This window comes from Apium graveolens, chromosome 9 (assembly GCF_009905375.1).
Source record: "Apium graveolens cultivar Ventura chromosome 9, ASM990537v1, whole genome shotgun sequence".
Taxonomy (NCBI): Eukaryota; Viridiplantae; Streptophyta; class Magnoliopsida; order Apiales; family Apiaceae; genus Apium; species Apium graveolens.
The window spans coordinates 188,158,856-188,174,392 of NC_133655.1; positions in this window are offsets into that span (position 1 = coordinate 188,158,856).

The following is a 15,537-nucleotide window of genomic DNA, read 5'->3' on the forward strand; positions in this document are numbered from 1 at the left end:
ACTGCATCACTAAAGCCTTCGGGAATAAGTGTTCCAACTTTGATACCATTCCAATAATGAGTCAGCACATCGGGTATGCTATTATTAACCAAACTCATTTTGATTTTGCAAGTGTTGTAATAGGTTTTATTGGGGATAGGATGACAGAGGATAGGAATCTTGTCTACTTTGCTAGATTCTGTCAGCTTATATATAATTTATGTTGTGCTGATGAACCCCAACCTACTACTGACCTTAAGAAAATGGTGGTTAGACCTTTACAGATTCCTCAGTCTGTAAAATAGATCTTGGTAAATGCTGATCCTAAAACCTATAGATCTGTTTATCCTGATGTACAACCCACCACCACATCCCAAACACCACAGCAACCATCAGAACATACCACTCATACATCTATACCTCAACCCTCCCTCAGAACATATCTCAAATCATATCTCACACCTTCACAGACAGCTCAACCTTCATCCTCAGCACCTATTGTGAAGCCTTCATCTTCCAAGCCCAAGAGGACAAAGACTGTTCCTCAAACACCACAGAAGAGAAGGAGGATTGTTCTGAGAGATGAGTCTGATAGTGAGGAACAGGTTTCTGCATCAGAACCTATTGTTACAGAAGCTGAGAAGGTTCCTTCTCAGAAGGATTCTGGAATTGGGGGATCTAAGCTTCGTAAAAAGGCTTAGAAGAATGACTTCTGCTGAACCTCCCAAGGAATCCCCACCTTCAAAGAGATACAAGAAACAGAGAGCTAAAAGGCCAGCTTCAAATGATGAGGAAGCAGCAGCTAAGGAGATCAGGAATCTCTGATCTCAAAAGAACCAGAATTTGCTGAAGCTACTGCATCTCCTTCTTCACTGTCTCCAACTCAGGAAGCTGCTACAGACAAGGCAAACACACCATCTGTGTTTCCTGTACATGAAACTGTATCTCCTGTAGACCTAGGCACAAGTGCTGAAACTGATATTCAAAACCTGGTTGTGCCTAAGGTTCTCTACTTAGAAGCTCCAACAGCTATTAATCCATCAACAACACCTGTTACTGATGCTACTCAAACTCCAGAATTGTCTACTACACCTTCTCTGCATCTAGATGTTGATGATCAGACTATAGGTGAGCATCAGGATATGGCTGTTGATCAGAACTTGGACACAGATCAGCACTTAGATGATGATGCTGAAGCCTCAATTGCTTCTCATACTGTTGTTTTATCAGAAAATGCTGATTCTGTAAGTTCTGATGCTGCAAATGCTGATGATACTGGTGATGCTGTTCCAAATGCAAATGCTGATGCAACTGGTCCTTCAGGACATGCACCTCCACAAACTGTTTCTAAATCTGAACTAGTCAAGAAGTTTGTACGAGGAGACGCACCAGTACCTTGGAGTGAAACTCCTCGAGGACAGGAGTGGACTAAGAAATGGAACTCAGTTACCTTTGTTCCATCTGAAAAGATTCTTGCTGAGCACTTGGCCAAAGCTGATGAAATGTTAATTAATGATGATTTCAAGACACAGCTTCGAGTCACTGCATTGAGTACTAGACATCTGCAAGGTCTCCATTCAACAACTCATGCAGAGTTACGTCAAGTTAAGGAAGAATTGCTCAAGCAAGATATGACTAGGACACTTGATAAGAAAAAATTCTTCAAACCTACCTTTGACAGAGTTTCTTACATTGAGAAGAATCAAGAGAAACAACAGTCTCAGATTGATGATATTTTGAAAAATCAAGCTTCTCAGCAATCTCAACTCGATGAAATCCAAGCCTCAGTGGAATTGCTTGTCTCTCTTCTCTTACCTGCTGATGCCAAAAAGGGGGAGAAAGTAATTAAGTCCAAATGCAAAACTGCTCAGACACTGAAGGGGAAGGATGATGAAAAAGATGACCAGGGAAACTCTGGAATGGGTAGAGGTCATGGTCAAGGTAGAAATTTCTCATCAAGAAAAGCTGAAATCACAAGTCACAGGACAAGTTCTGATGCTGGAAAAAGAATTACTTCTGCTACTGGTAAAAGGATAAGTTCTGATGAACTTTTGGATCTTGATGAAGAAATATCAAGACAGTTATTTCTAAAGGAGAATCTAGGAATGGACTTGGAAAGTTTGATGGAAGAAGAAGCTAGACTTAAATCAGAAAAAGTCCAATCTAAATCTGAAGCTTCTGTTGGTAAAAAGAAACTTCCAAAAGTCAAAGGCATTGTGATAAAAGAAAGAACAAATCCTGAAGCAACCAAAGCTAAATCACAATTGCAGATAGATCCAAGGTCTAAGGGCAAAGAGAAAATTGGTGAACCTATCAAGGTTTATGTGTCTCCTGTGGATGAAGAAATTACTGTTGAAGATGCTGATCTTGCTCTGACTTCAAGAAAAATTTCTAAGACAACCTCTGACATGGCTCAAGTTGTTCAGAGTAAAGATAGAGTTAGTTCTGATATCTCAAAGAAGCAAGTAACCTCTGACATAGCTCAAGTTAACTTGATATCAGAAGATAAATCAAAGGAAACCTCTGACATTGCTCATGTTAAACCTTCAAAGATACTCCTACCAGGCTTCACCAAAGCCAAACAGACTCAACCTTTGAAGACTGCTGCAAGTGGTTTTGAAGCAAGAGTGGTTACTGGAAAGGAAGCAAGAGATAAAACTGGATTGGGAAGTGCTGATGAAAGAAGAATACAGAACACAACCAATGATCCAACTTCCTTAAGTGAACCAGGTATTGGAGCAACTCCTGAAAGATTGAATCAACTAGAATCTGTACAGATGGTTTATCATACCTACTTGAAAGAACACATCTTGTTGTACTTCATGACAGATGGTAGGGTTTATCATATAAGGGAAAATGCCATTCCACTGAAGTATTATGAAGAATTGGAACATGTATTATTCTTACTTCAAGTGAATGACAAAATAACAGAAAGTGCTGCAAACTATTTGAAGAATCAGATTCAGAGACAGAAAAGGCTTTATTCTGTTAAGTCTGACAGCACATATCTTCCAAAGTACAGAGATCACAAGGGTGATATTGTTGAGATGAAGCCCAACTCTACTAAGATTATAACTACCTTTTCGGGTTACAGGGCTGTGGAATTCAATCTTGAGTCTGACAAGGCATATTTGATCAGACTGGATCAGGACATAAAGAAAGCTAAAACTAATGATCTCAGGGCTGCAATCTTTCAAACTGGTGAAGATTCTGCAGAACTTAAAGATGCTAAAAGGAGGATGATTGATGAAATCAGATATGCTGAGAGATGTTTGTTATAGAGCTATCTCAGAACAACTCCTGACATCAGAGAGATCAGAAGATGAAGCCAAGTCAAGATCTACAACTGCTCAAATTCTGATATGAATATAGACTGAAGTTGTTATCAGAAGTTAAAGTTGGTAAAGCTTTAAGGACTGTAAGTTGTAGTTATCTAGTCAAATTCTCATGCATTTGTACTTAATGTTTTTGACATCATCAAATATCTGTTAACTTGTATATTATGCTAATTTACAAGTTGGGGGAGATTGTTAGATATATTTGATAATGTCATGACTAATGTGATTTATGTTTAGTTTACAGATCTTACTTAAACAGGACAAATCAGTACTTAACTAAAATCAGTACTTATACTGAAGTCAGAACTTAAGTTGTCAGTAATTAAGGTTCAGGATATATTTATCAGAAGATAATATCAGGACTTAAAGGAAACGTTCAGATAAGGAAGGCAGCTGATTTACAGGAAAAGAAGATCGAGACAAACATAAGAAGAGATATGCATGAAGATGGAATTCTATGAAGAATAGAATACTTGGAAGAAAAGATATCTGATTGATATATTTTAGGAAGAAGAATTATATTCCATATCAATTAGCGATTATCTTGTAACTGTGTAGTATATAAACACAGACATAGGGTTTATACTAAAAGTGTTATCATTATCGAGAAGATTATTCATTGTAACCCTAGCAGCTCTCGTGATATTTGTTCATCACTGAGAGAGGACAGTTCCATACTGTAACAAAGTTTATTATTTTGAATAAAGTTTGTTTTTTGTTACTTGAGTTATTAAAGTTCGATTTGATTGTACTATACACTGTATTCACCCCCCTCTACAGTGTGTGTGACCTAACATACTCGACTAGGGACCTTTAGGAATATTGATACTATTCTCATAATCTCATTTCTAAGTCACGTACTTAGAGATATAAAATTGCATATCATATTCCAAGGATATTTATTAATCTAACATTTATATCGCAGTAAATTAAGAATTAATAAATTATAAAAGGAATAATCGAAAGAACATAAATATTAATAATCCAAATGTATTAAACTAAATCATCATAGTGTTATCTCTAGGGTACAAACACTAACAATCTCCCACTTGAACTAGAGTCAATCACCCATATATTTAATATTCATGGAACTAGTTTGACCAACGTGCTTCTGTTGTGACAAATCCTTAGTCTGTGGGTCTGCAACAGTATCATTATTATGCACTTTACATTTATATCTCATTGATCATTTATCTCATTAAAAGGTGATATCGCTTAAAGATATGCCTAAACAACTTTCTTGGCTGTTTCGATAGCATCAATATATTCGGCTTCCATTATAGAATCATCAATGTTCTTGCTGTGAATTATTCCAGCTAATATCACTTATATTTAGATAAAACACAAAACATACATAAACACATAATCATCCTTGCCTGTCCAAAAATTAGATTCAGAAACTAGCACAGTGTAACCCTTTACAACTAGTTCCCTATATTCTCCATACACCAAAAATTAATCTTTAGTCCTCTTTAAGTACTTAAGAATATTCTTGAGAACTATCCAGTGACCCTCACCTGGATGAGACTAGTATTTGCTCGTCATGCTCAAAGCATACGAAACATCAGGATACATACATATCATTGTACACATTATAGATCCAATTGCTAGTGCATATAGAACTTTCTCAAACTGCCCTTATCATCTAATGATTTAGGGGCAATTATCTTTTGAGATCACTAACCTATGAGACATCGAAATATATCCTTTCTTTGTTTCTTGCATCCTAAAATGATGCAATACTTTATCAATATATGTACTCCGACTAGGTCAATTAATCTCTTCAATCTATCTGTATAGATCTTGATCCCTAATATATAGGTAGCATTGCCTAAGTCTATCATCGAGAAACTATTTCTCAACCAAGTCTTAACAACCTGTAGAGAAGGTATGGCATTCCATATCTATTATATGTCATTTATATATAATACTAGGAATGTCACATGGCTCCCACTAACCTTCTTCCAAACACATGGTTCATCTTCGTTTTAAATAAATCCAAACTCTTTGACTGTTCAACAAAATGAATATTCCATCTCCTTGAGGCTTGCTTCAATATATAAATAGATAGAAGCAACTTACAGATCATCTTAGCAAACTTTGGATCGACAAAACCCTTGGGTTATATCATATATACATCCTCTTCAAGGCTCCCATATAAGAAAGCGGTTTTAACATCCATTTTCCAAATCTCATAGTCAAATTAAGCAGCTATTGCTAGAAAAATCCTGATGGACTTGACCATAGCAATTGGTGAAAAAGTCTCATCATAGTCTATACCATGAATTTGTTTGAAACCTTTTGCCACTAGTCGCACCTTATGAGTCTGTACTTTACCATCTATGCCATTTTTTTTTAAAACCCACTTGCAACCTATAGGTTTTACCCCTTCGAGTGGATCAACTAAAGTCAATACTTTATTTTCATACATGGATCCCATCTCGGATTTCATGGCCTCCAGCCATCTCTCGGAGTCTGGACTGTTTATAGAATTTTGGTAAAAGAGAGGCTCATCATTATTCGTAAGTATCACATCACCATCTTGAATGAAGAGAAATCCATAATTTTTCTCGAGCTCATGGTGAATCCTATTAGATCTACGAACAACATCTGTTTCCTGAACAAAATTACTTTCAATATTTTGATGTACATCCTGATCTTGTTCTAACTCTGGTTCAATGTTATCATGTTAGATATATTTGAGATGTCATGTCTAATATGATTCATGTTTAGTTTTCAGATCTTAACAAACAGGACATATCAGGACTTACTGAAATCAGGACTTACTGGAAGTAAGAACTTAATATCAGAACCTAAGGTCATATCAGAACTTAAGTGCGGGAAGACTTTCATATAAGGAAGGAAGCTGATTTACAGTAGAAGATCGGGACTAAAACAAAATAAGATATGCATGGAAAGAGTTAGAAGACTGGAAGACTTGTAGAAGATATCTGATTGATATATTTTAGGAGACAGAATTATATTCCATATCAATTAGAAGTTATCTTGTAATTGTGTACTATATAAACACAGACTTAGGGTTTACACTATATGTGTTATCATTATCGAGAAGATTATACATTATAACCTAGCAGCTCTTAGTGATATTTGTTTATCACTAAGAGAGAATAACAGTTCTTATTGTAACAGAGTTTATTCAATATACTTGATCTTTGTTATATACTTGTGTTAAATCGATTTGATTGTGAAAACACTATATTCAACCCCCTTCCACAGTGTTGTGTGACCTAACAATTGGTATCAGAGCTTATCTGTTAACACACATACAGTAAAGATCCAAACAATCATGTCTGAAGAAGCACAAACTCCAACCAAGCCCACCAAAACTGAAGAAACTCAAAAGACTCAGACCCACAGTCGATATGAGACTATTAGGGTTCCCATACTGAAACCTTCTGAGTATCCCATATGGAAAGTGAAGATGGCTATGTTTCTAGAAGCTACAGATCCAGAATACTTTGACAGAATTAATGAAGGACCACATAAGCCTACCAAGCTCTCTGTTGTAGTTGTTGATCAACCAGCAAAGACCATACCAAAGGAGAAAGGTGAGTACACAGCTGAAGACATCTCATATATTGCCAAGGATGCAAGGGTAAGGCATTTGCTACATAGTGCCATTTATAATATCTTGTCAAACAGGATAATTAATTGCAAAATTGAAAAGGAGATATGGGATGCTTTGGAGACAAGATGCCAGGGAACTGATGCAATCAAGAAGAATAGGAGGACAATACTCACTCAAGAGTATGAGCACTTTGACTCAAAAGCTGATGAGTCATTAACTGACTTATATGATAGGTTTATCAAACTCTTGAATGATTTATCACTAGTGGACAAGGAATATGATCTTGAAGATTCAAATCGAAAATTCCTTTTAGCTCTTCCTGAAAATTGGGATTTAAAGTCTACTACAATAAGAGACAACTATGACCTTACTGAAACTACTCTTGATGAAATTTATGGTATGCTCAAGACTTATGAACTTGAGATGGATCAAAGGAGCAAGAGGCATGGAAAGAAGTCAAGGAAAGTTGCTCTTAAAGCTGATGAGGAATCTCCTAAATTTGTTGCCTCAAAAAAGGGGCAAAGGAAAGGCTCTCATCATAAAGTCCGATTCAGAGTCATCATATTCTGATGATGACGATTCAAAAATTGAAAGTTTACCTGAAATATATGCTGATGAAGAGATGATGAAATTGTGTGCTCTTATGGTAAATGGTATCACAAAGATAGCCTACAGGAAATTCAGAAAAGGCAAGAAGTTTCCAGGAAGAGTGGAAGTTCTGATAAAAAAGGTTTCAGAAAGTCTGAAGGAAAAGGAGGAAAGTCTGATAGAGGAGACAACTCAAATGTTAAATGCTACAATTATGGTAAAAGAGGCCACATATCTCCTGACTGCAAGAAAGGAAAAAGTGACAAAGGGAAGGCACTTGTCACAAAGAAGAAAAGCTGGACAGACACTTCAGATTCTGAACATGAGGTGAATTATGCCCTGATGGCAAATGCTGACAGTAGCCCTGAAACTGCTGAATTGAAGGTACCTCAAACAACTTATGCCTTTCATACTGATGATATTACTGAGTTGAGATCATATCTTAAAACCATGTTCATTATTTATAAAGATCAGACTTTAACATGTGAAAGATTAACATCTGAAAATCTTGCTTATATAAAGAAAAATGATTATTTAGAAAAGGAGTTAGTTTTTCTTCATCAAACTAAGAAAGAAAAAGTTAATGCTTTATATGTTAGAGATGAAGTATTAAAATTGAATGAATCTCTAAAAGCTGACTTAGAAAAGGAAAAAGAGATTATCAGAACTTGGACTAACTCTGGCAGAACAACTCAGAATTTATTAAGTAGTGGAAACTGGAAAGAGGGCTTAGGTTATAGAGATGATAAAAGTGAAAAAGGAACTGAACAAATTGAGCCAATTTTTGTTAAACAGACTGCTAAGCCAAAGGTAAATCCTGTTAAGTTTATAGCAAAAACTATAAAGTCTAATTCTGAAAAGATGAAAAAGTCTGTGATAGAAGTTAAGGAAAAGTCAACTTCTGACAAATTAGAACAGGATAAACCAGTTGAAGTAAACATAGGCTTAATGACAAAGAAGCAGCTTAAGCATAAGCTGAAAGAGATTAGGAATGTTAACAAGGTAAAGGAAGCTAGGAAAAATAGGAATGAAAAGGAAGGTGTGAACAAAAAAAATACTTATATGCCTGTTCCTAATGCTCCTAGAAAGAAATATTATAACTATGGAAACTCTAACCATCTTACTTCTTTTTGCAGGAAGAATAAAGATATAAACTCTTTACCTCCGAGATCAGGAGTTAAGAGTCAGTCTGTTAGGTTTAAACCACAAAATCCTTGTTTTCATTGTGGTAGTTTATGGCATTCCATTTATACTTGTAAGGAATATCATAGTTTATACTATGATTATTATTAAATAAACCTTCTTTAAAGAAAGTTATTATTATTCCTTCTAGTGTAAAGTATGATGCAAAGTCTGATATAAACTCTGATAAACAGGATATTAGCATAAACTCTGAAATTAAAACCGCTGCAAATGCTAACAAACTTAAAAAGGCCAAAGGATCCAAGCAAGCCTGGGTCCTTAAAACTAATTGTTAGTCCCTTAACAATATAGCAAGAATTACAGAAGGGGGTTGAATGGAATTCTTGAACCTTTTTCTCGAAATAAAAATGTTCAACTCGAATATAGATATAAGTGTTTTGATTAGCACAATGCGGAATAGAAACTTAATTGAATCAAAACATAAGTAATTGAAAACAAGAGTCTTTAAAAACTTTCTGGTGGATTTAAACAATTCCACCAGAGATAAATATTATATATCGAGAGAACTCTATGTGTAAGAATGCTCACAGCTGCTTACAAATTGAACTACTGAGAATACAGGGAAATGCTAAAGATTCTGCTTACAAAGATTTCTCTGTTTTTGTATCTCAGCTCACTTGTTTCTATTTGCTACGTTCTTGGTTTATATATTTTACCAAGATTACAAAGTCAAAAGGACTGATTAAATATAACAACTATCAGTCTTAAGCTTTGCTACTTTTCGTCCTCTATTACCCAGTTAATGGGCTTCCACAGTAGATTTGTATACATCTCGACGGCTGTGCTCAGCTTTCACTATTCAACTGCTTTTTGAATTCTTTATATGATCATCCGTTGGACTTTATGAATATCCATTGGATATATGATCATCCGTCGGCTGCTATATTAAACATCCGTTGATAGTCATTTGATCATCCGTCGATGGCTTTGTTAATCATCCGTCGGTAGCTATTTTGGCACTTGACATCATTTCACTTATACAGAATTACAAGACATCATTTATATACAATTAATCAACCTATTCTGTATATCTAGTTAAGGTCAACATGACTTATAGGCTACTAAAGAATCTATATAAAGATGTATACAGAACTGTGCTACAGACTCATTATTACATAATGTTAGGTCACACACACACTGTAGAGGGGGTGAATACAGTGTATAGTACACTCAAATCGAACTTTAAGAACTTAAGTAACATAAAACAAACTTTATTGAAACAATAAACTCTGTTACAGTATGGAACTGTTACCTCTCAGTGATGAACAAATATCACGAGAGCTGCTAGGGTTACAATGAATAATCTTCTCTAATAATGATAACACTTATAGTGTAAACCCTATGTCTGTGTTTATATACTACACAGTTACAAGATAATCGCTAATTGATATGGAATATAATTTTGCTTCCTAAAATATATCAATCAGATATCTTTTCTTCCAAGTATTCCATTCTTTACAGAATTCCTTCTTCATGCATATCTCTTCTTATGTTTATCTTGATCTTCTTTCCTTTAATCAGCTACTCTCCTTATCTGATCGTCCTTCAGCACTTAAGTTCTGATATCTATCTTCTGATGATTATCTCCTGATAACATAAGTACTGATATCCTTAAGTCCTGACTTCCAGTATAAGTACTGATCAACAGTTAAGTATTGATTTATCCTGTTCAAGTAAGATCTGAAAGCTAAACATAAAACATATTAGCCATGACATTATCAAATATATCTAACAATCTCCCCCAACTTGTAAATTAACATAATATACAAGTTTAACAGATATTTGATGATGTCAAAAACATTAAGTACAAATGCATGAGAATTAGACTAGATAACTACAACTTACAGTCCTTAAAGCTTTTACCAATTTCAACTTCTGATAACAACTTCAGTCTGTATAAATATCAGAATTTAAGCAGTTGTAGATCTTCGACTTGGCTTCATCATTTTCTGATCTCTCTGATGTCAGGAGTTGTTCTGAGATAGTTCTTCAACAAACATTTCTCAGCATATCTGAGTTCATCAATCATTTTCCTTTTGACATCTTTAAGCTCTGCAGTATCTTCACCAGTTTGAAAGATTGCAGCTCTGAGATCATTGATCTTTGCTTTTCTCAACTCCTGATCTAGTCTTATGACATAAGCTTTGTCAGACTCTAGATTTAATTCAAGTCCCTTAATACCAAGATATGTTCTGATCTGTGCAGTATTAGGCTTCATATCAACAATATCACCATTGTGATCTCTGTACTTTGGAACATATATGCTGTCAGACTTAACAGAATAAAGCCTTTTCTGTCTCTGAATCTGTTCTTTTAAGTAGTTTGCAGCAGTCCCTGTTATTCTGTCATCCACTTGAAGTAAGAAAAATACATGCTCTAATTCTTCAAAATACTTCAATAGAATGGCATTTTGTCTTATATGATAAACTCTACCATCTGTCATGAAATACAACATGATGTATTCTTTCAAGTAGGTATGGTAAACCATCTGTACAGATTCCAGTTGATTCAATCTCTCAGGCGTTGCTCCAATACCTGGTTCACTCAAGGAAGTTGGATCATTGGTAGTGTTGTGTACTCTTCTTTCATCAGCACTTCCCAATCCAGTTTTATCTCTAGCTTCCTTTCCAGTAACTACTCTTGCTTCAAAACCACTTGCAGTAGTCTTCAAAGATTGAGTCTGTTTTGCTTTAGTGAATCCTGGTAGGAGTGTCTTTGATCTATTTTCTGATATCAAGTTAACTTGAGCTATGTCAGAGGTTACTTGCTTCTTCTGAATATCAGAACTTACAATTTCTTGACTCTGAACAACTTGAGCCATGTCAGAGGTTGTTTTAAGAACTTTTCTTGAAGTCAGAGCAAGATCATCCTTTTCATCAGTAATTTCTTCTTCCTCAGGAGGTACATAAACCTTGATAGGTTCACCAACCTTTTCTTTACCCTTGGATCTTGGATCTATCTATGGTTGTGATCTAGCCAATGTTGCTTCAGTATGTGTCCTTTCTTTGATCACAATGCCTTTGAGTTTTGGAAGTGATTTTTTACCAGAAGCTTCAGATTTAGATGTGACTTTCTCTGATTTAAGTCTGGCTTCTTCTTCCTTTAAACTTTCCAAGTCCATTCCTGGATTTTCTTGAAGAAATAACTGTCTTGACATTTCCTCATCAAGATCTAGAAGTTCATCAGAACTTATCCTTTTACCAGCAACAGAACTTATTCTTTTCCCAGTATCAGAACTTATCCTGTGACTAGCTTGTCTTGATGTAAACCTTCTACCTTGACTATGACCGCTACCCATTCCAGAGTATCCTTGATCATCATTTCCATCATCCTTTCCTTGCAGTGTCTTGTTAGATTTGCATTTGGACTTAATACCTTCTCCCCCTTTTTGGCATCAGCAGGTAGTAAAAGAGAGATAAGTAATTCCACTGAGGATTGGATTTCAGTAAGTTGCGATTGCTGAGAAGCTTGATTTGTCAAAATTTCATCAATCTGAGCTTGTTGTTTCTCTTGAGTTTTCTCAATATAAGCAATCCTGTCAATGGTAGGTTGGAAGAACTTTTTCTTATCAATTTTCCAAACTTGTTCCTGTTTGATAAAGTTCTCCTGAATCTTGTGTAGCTCTGCATGAGTAGTTGAATGAAGACCTTGTAGATGTTTAGTACTCAATGCAGTGACTCTAAGCTGGGTTTTAAAATCATCAGAATTTAACATTTCATCAGCTTTAGTCAAGTGCTCAGCAAGATGTTTTTCAGTTGGAACACATGAAACTGAGTTCCATTCCTTAGTCCACTCCTGACCTGCAGGAGTTTCACTCCAAGGTACTGGTGCTTCCCCGGTAACAAACTTCTTTACCAGTTCAGACTTAGGAAGAGTCTATTGAGGAGTATGTCCTGAAGGACCTGCTTCATCAGCATCTACAGTTGGAGCAGCATCACCAGTATCTCCAGCATTTGCAGCATCAGAACTTAAAGAATCAGTATCTTCTGATAAGACAACAGTGTGAGTAGCAATGGAGGCTTCAGCATCCTCTAATTGCTGATCTGATACTAAGTTCTGATCAACAGCCATATCCTGATGCTCACCTAAAGTCTGATCATCAGCATCTTGATGCAGAGAAGGTGTTGTTGATAACTCTGGAGTTTGAACAGTATCAGTAACAGGTGTTGTGGAAGGATTATTTGTTGTTGGAGCTTCTAATAGAAATACTTCAGACACAACCAAGTGTTGAACATCAATATCAGCACTTGTGCCTGGATCAACAAGAGACACAGATGGTGAGTTAGCCTTGTCAGATACAGCTTCCTGAGATGGAGTTGATGGAGAAGAAGTGACTGGGGCAAATTCCTTGTCTTGTGAGATCAGAGATTCCTGATCCCCTTCCTTAGCTGCTTCCTCTTCATCATCTGAAACTGGCCTTTGTGCCCTCTGTTTCTTGTACTTCTTTGTTGATTTGGATTCCTTGGGAGTTTCAGGAACTGTCATTCATCTAAGCCTCTTGAGAAGCCTAGAACCCCCAATTTTAGAATCCTTCTGAGAAATCTCTTTCTCAGCTTCAGTTACAACAGGTTCTCTAGCAGGAACCGGTTCCTCAGAATCAGATTCATCTCTCAATGCAATCCTCCTTCTCTTTTGAGGTGTTTGAGGAACATTCTTTGTCCTCTTTGGCTTGGAAGATGAAGATTTCATAGTAGGTGCTGAAGATGAAGGTTGAGCAGTCTGTGAAGTGGAGAGATAGGATTTGAGATATGTTTTGAGGGTAGGTTGAGTAGAATGAGAGGTAGGTACTGAGGTTGATGGATTTTGGGTGTTTGGAGTTGGTTGGACATCAGAGTAAACAGATCTATAAGTATCAGGATCAGCATTTACTAGGATCTGTTTTACAGACTGAGGAATCTGTAATGGTCTAACCACTTTTTTCTTAGTATCAGCATTTACCAGGTCATTAAAGTATCGTTTTGCAACCTTAAAAGGTGGGGTTTGGGTGCTGACTAAATGAGCTTCATCAGTACAATAAGTGTAAATAAGTTGACAGAATCTAGCAAAATAAACAACATCTCGATCCTCTGTCATCCTATCCCCAATAAAACCAATTAAAGCAGTTGCAAAATCAAAATGAGTTTGATTGATAATTGCATACCCGATGTGCTGACTCATAATTGGAATAACATCAAAATTCGAACATTTGTTCCCAAAAGCTTTTGTGATGCAATCAAAGAAGAAACTCCATTCTCTTCTGATATTAGCCCGTTTCAACTATCCAAGTTTCGTCAGACTCTTTTCATATCCCAATTCAGCCATTAACTCCCGAAGGGCTGAGTCCTCTGGAATTGAGAAAGTACAATCTTCTGGAAGATGTAAAGCCCTATGTACTGTACCAGGAGTGACTACAAAGGATGAATCACCCACTTGGAAGATAATACCGGGAGTTCCACGTTGACCACCATCATCAAAAAGTCCAGTCCTCCAAAACTTCAGAACTTGTTGGCTTGAAAAGAATTCAGGCTGTGTTAATGCATACCCAACCTCACTATGTGCAAGAAGATCTTGCACAAAGTGCAATTCAGATGGAGCTTCGGTGTGATCAAGAACTGCAGCATAGTTGTTGGGGACAAACTTAGCTCCATCAATGATTAAATCCTTTGGTGCCATGTGAAAAAAAATTGAGATTCAAGTATGCCTGTTAGGTGTTTGATATAATGTCTGTATGAAAAACCAATGTGAGAAATAAAGAGAAAGAGAGTAAAAGTAAGGAGAGAGATAAAATATGAAGAAAATAAAAGATTAAAGAAATCCTCTCTCTGTTGTACTTATACTCTGAACAAAAATGTTACCGTTGGACACCTGTCAGACATGCAGTAATAACGGACAATTACTGGGCTTGAGAAAACAGTTATCATTACTTACCCATTTGCCTAGTTTCAAGGAAAAAACCGTTACATTTATCAAGAGAAACAGTTTTAATTCAAAATTTAAACCGTTATCACTGATTGAATTATTTTTTACTGCATCATTAATATTCTGAAAATACATCACATGAAAATGACCAAGATAAATTAGATAAGTAAGTGCTGAAAACGAATCAGAACTTAATAAAAAACAAAATTTATATGGTCATCAGAATATTAATCAGGATTTATCAACACAAGATAAAATAACTCAGAGACAAAATCTTGAAGTAAAAACAACTTTCATTAATATATCAAGACAATACATTCATGAAATGGAAATTACATCAATACTTATACAAGATTTTCCCTAAGCTTCTAAACCTAACATCAACAGCCTTAATCCTAGCTAAGAAGCCTGACAAAGCTGATGATGAAGAAAAATAGGAAGAAGACAAGATTAAATCATTTTTTCTTCTTCCTACTCTCGACAAACAGAATGGCGAGTTTGATGATTCGCTCTTGCTGGCGGAGAGCTTCCAGCCTTTCCTCCTCCAATCGCTCCAGATGGCGATGGTAGTCCATATAGAAGAACAGGAGGTGTGTCAGTACCTCCTGTGGGACAGAGTCCCATATCTCCTCAGGAATGGCTGTGACATGCCATTCCTGCTGCCAATCGGCACAGCTTAGCTCCATATGGAAGTTTTGGTAGTTCAAAAACATGTTGTATCTGACCATTGTATTTTTGAAAGAAGAAGTATGAAGATAAGTGTGTGAGAAGAATTTGATGGAAAAACTGATGTGAAGTGGCTGCTTATATAGGCAAGAGAATGCCAGGAGACGCAAAGAAATTGAATGCTGACAGGTAGAATTAATTCTACCTCGTCTCCCTAGACTTTGAAAAAGAATAACATTCATTGGAAAGAGGAAACATGGTTTAAAGCGCACAAGA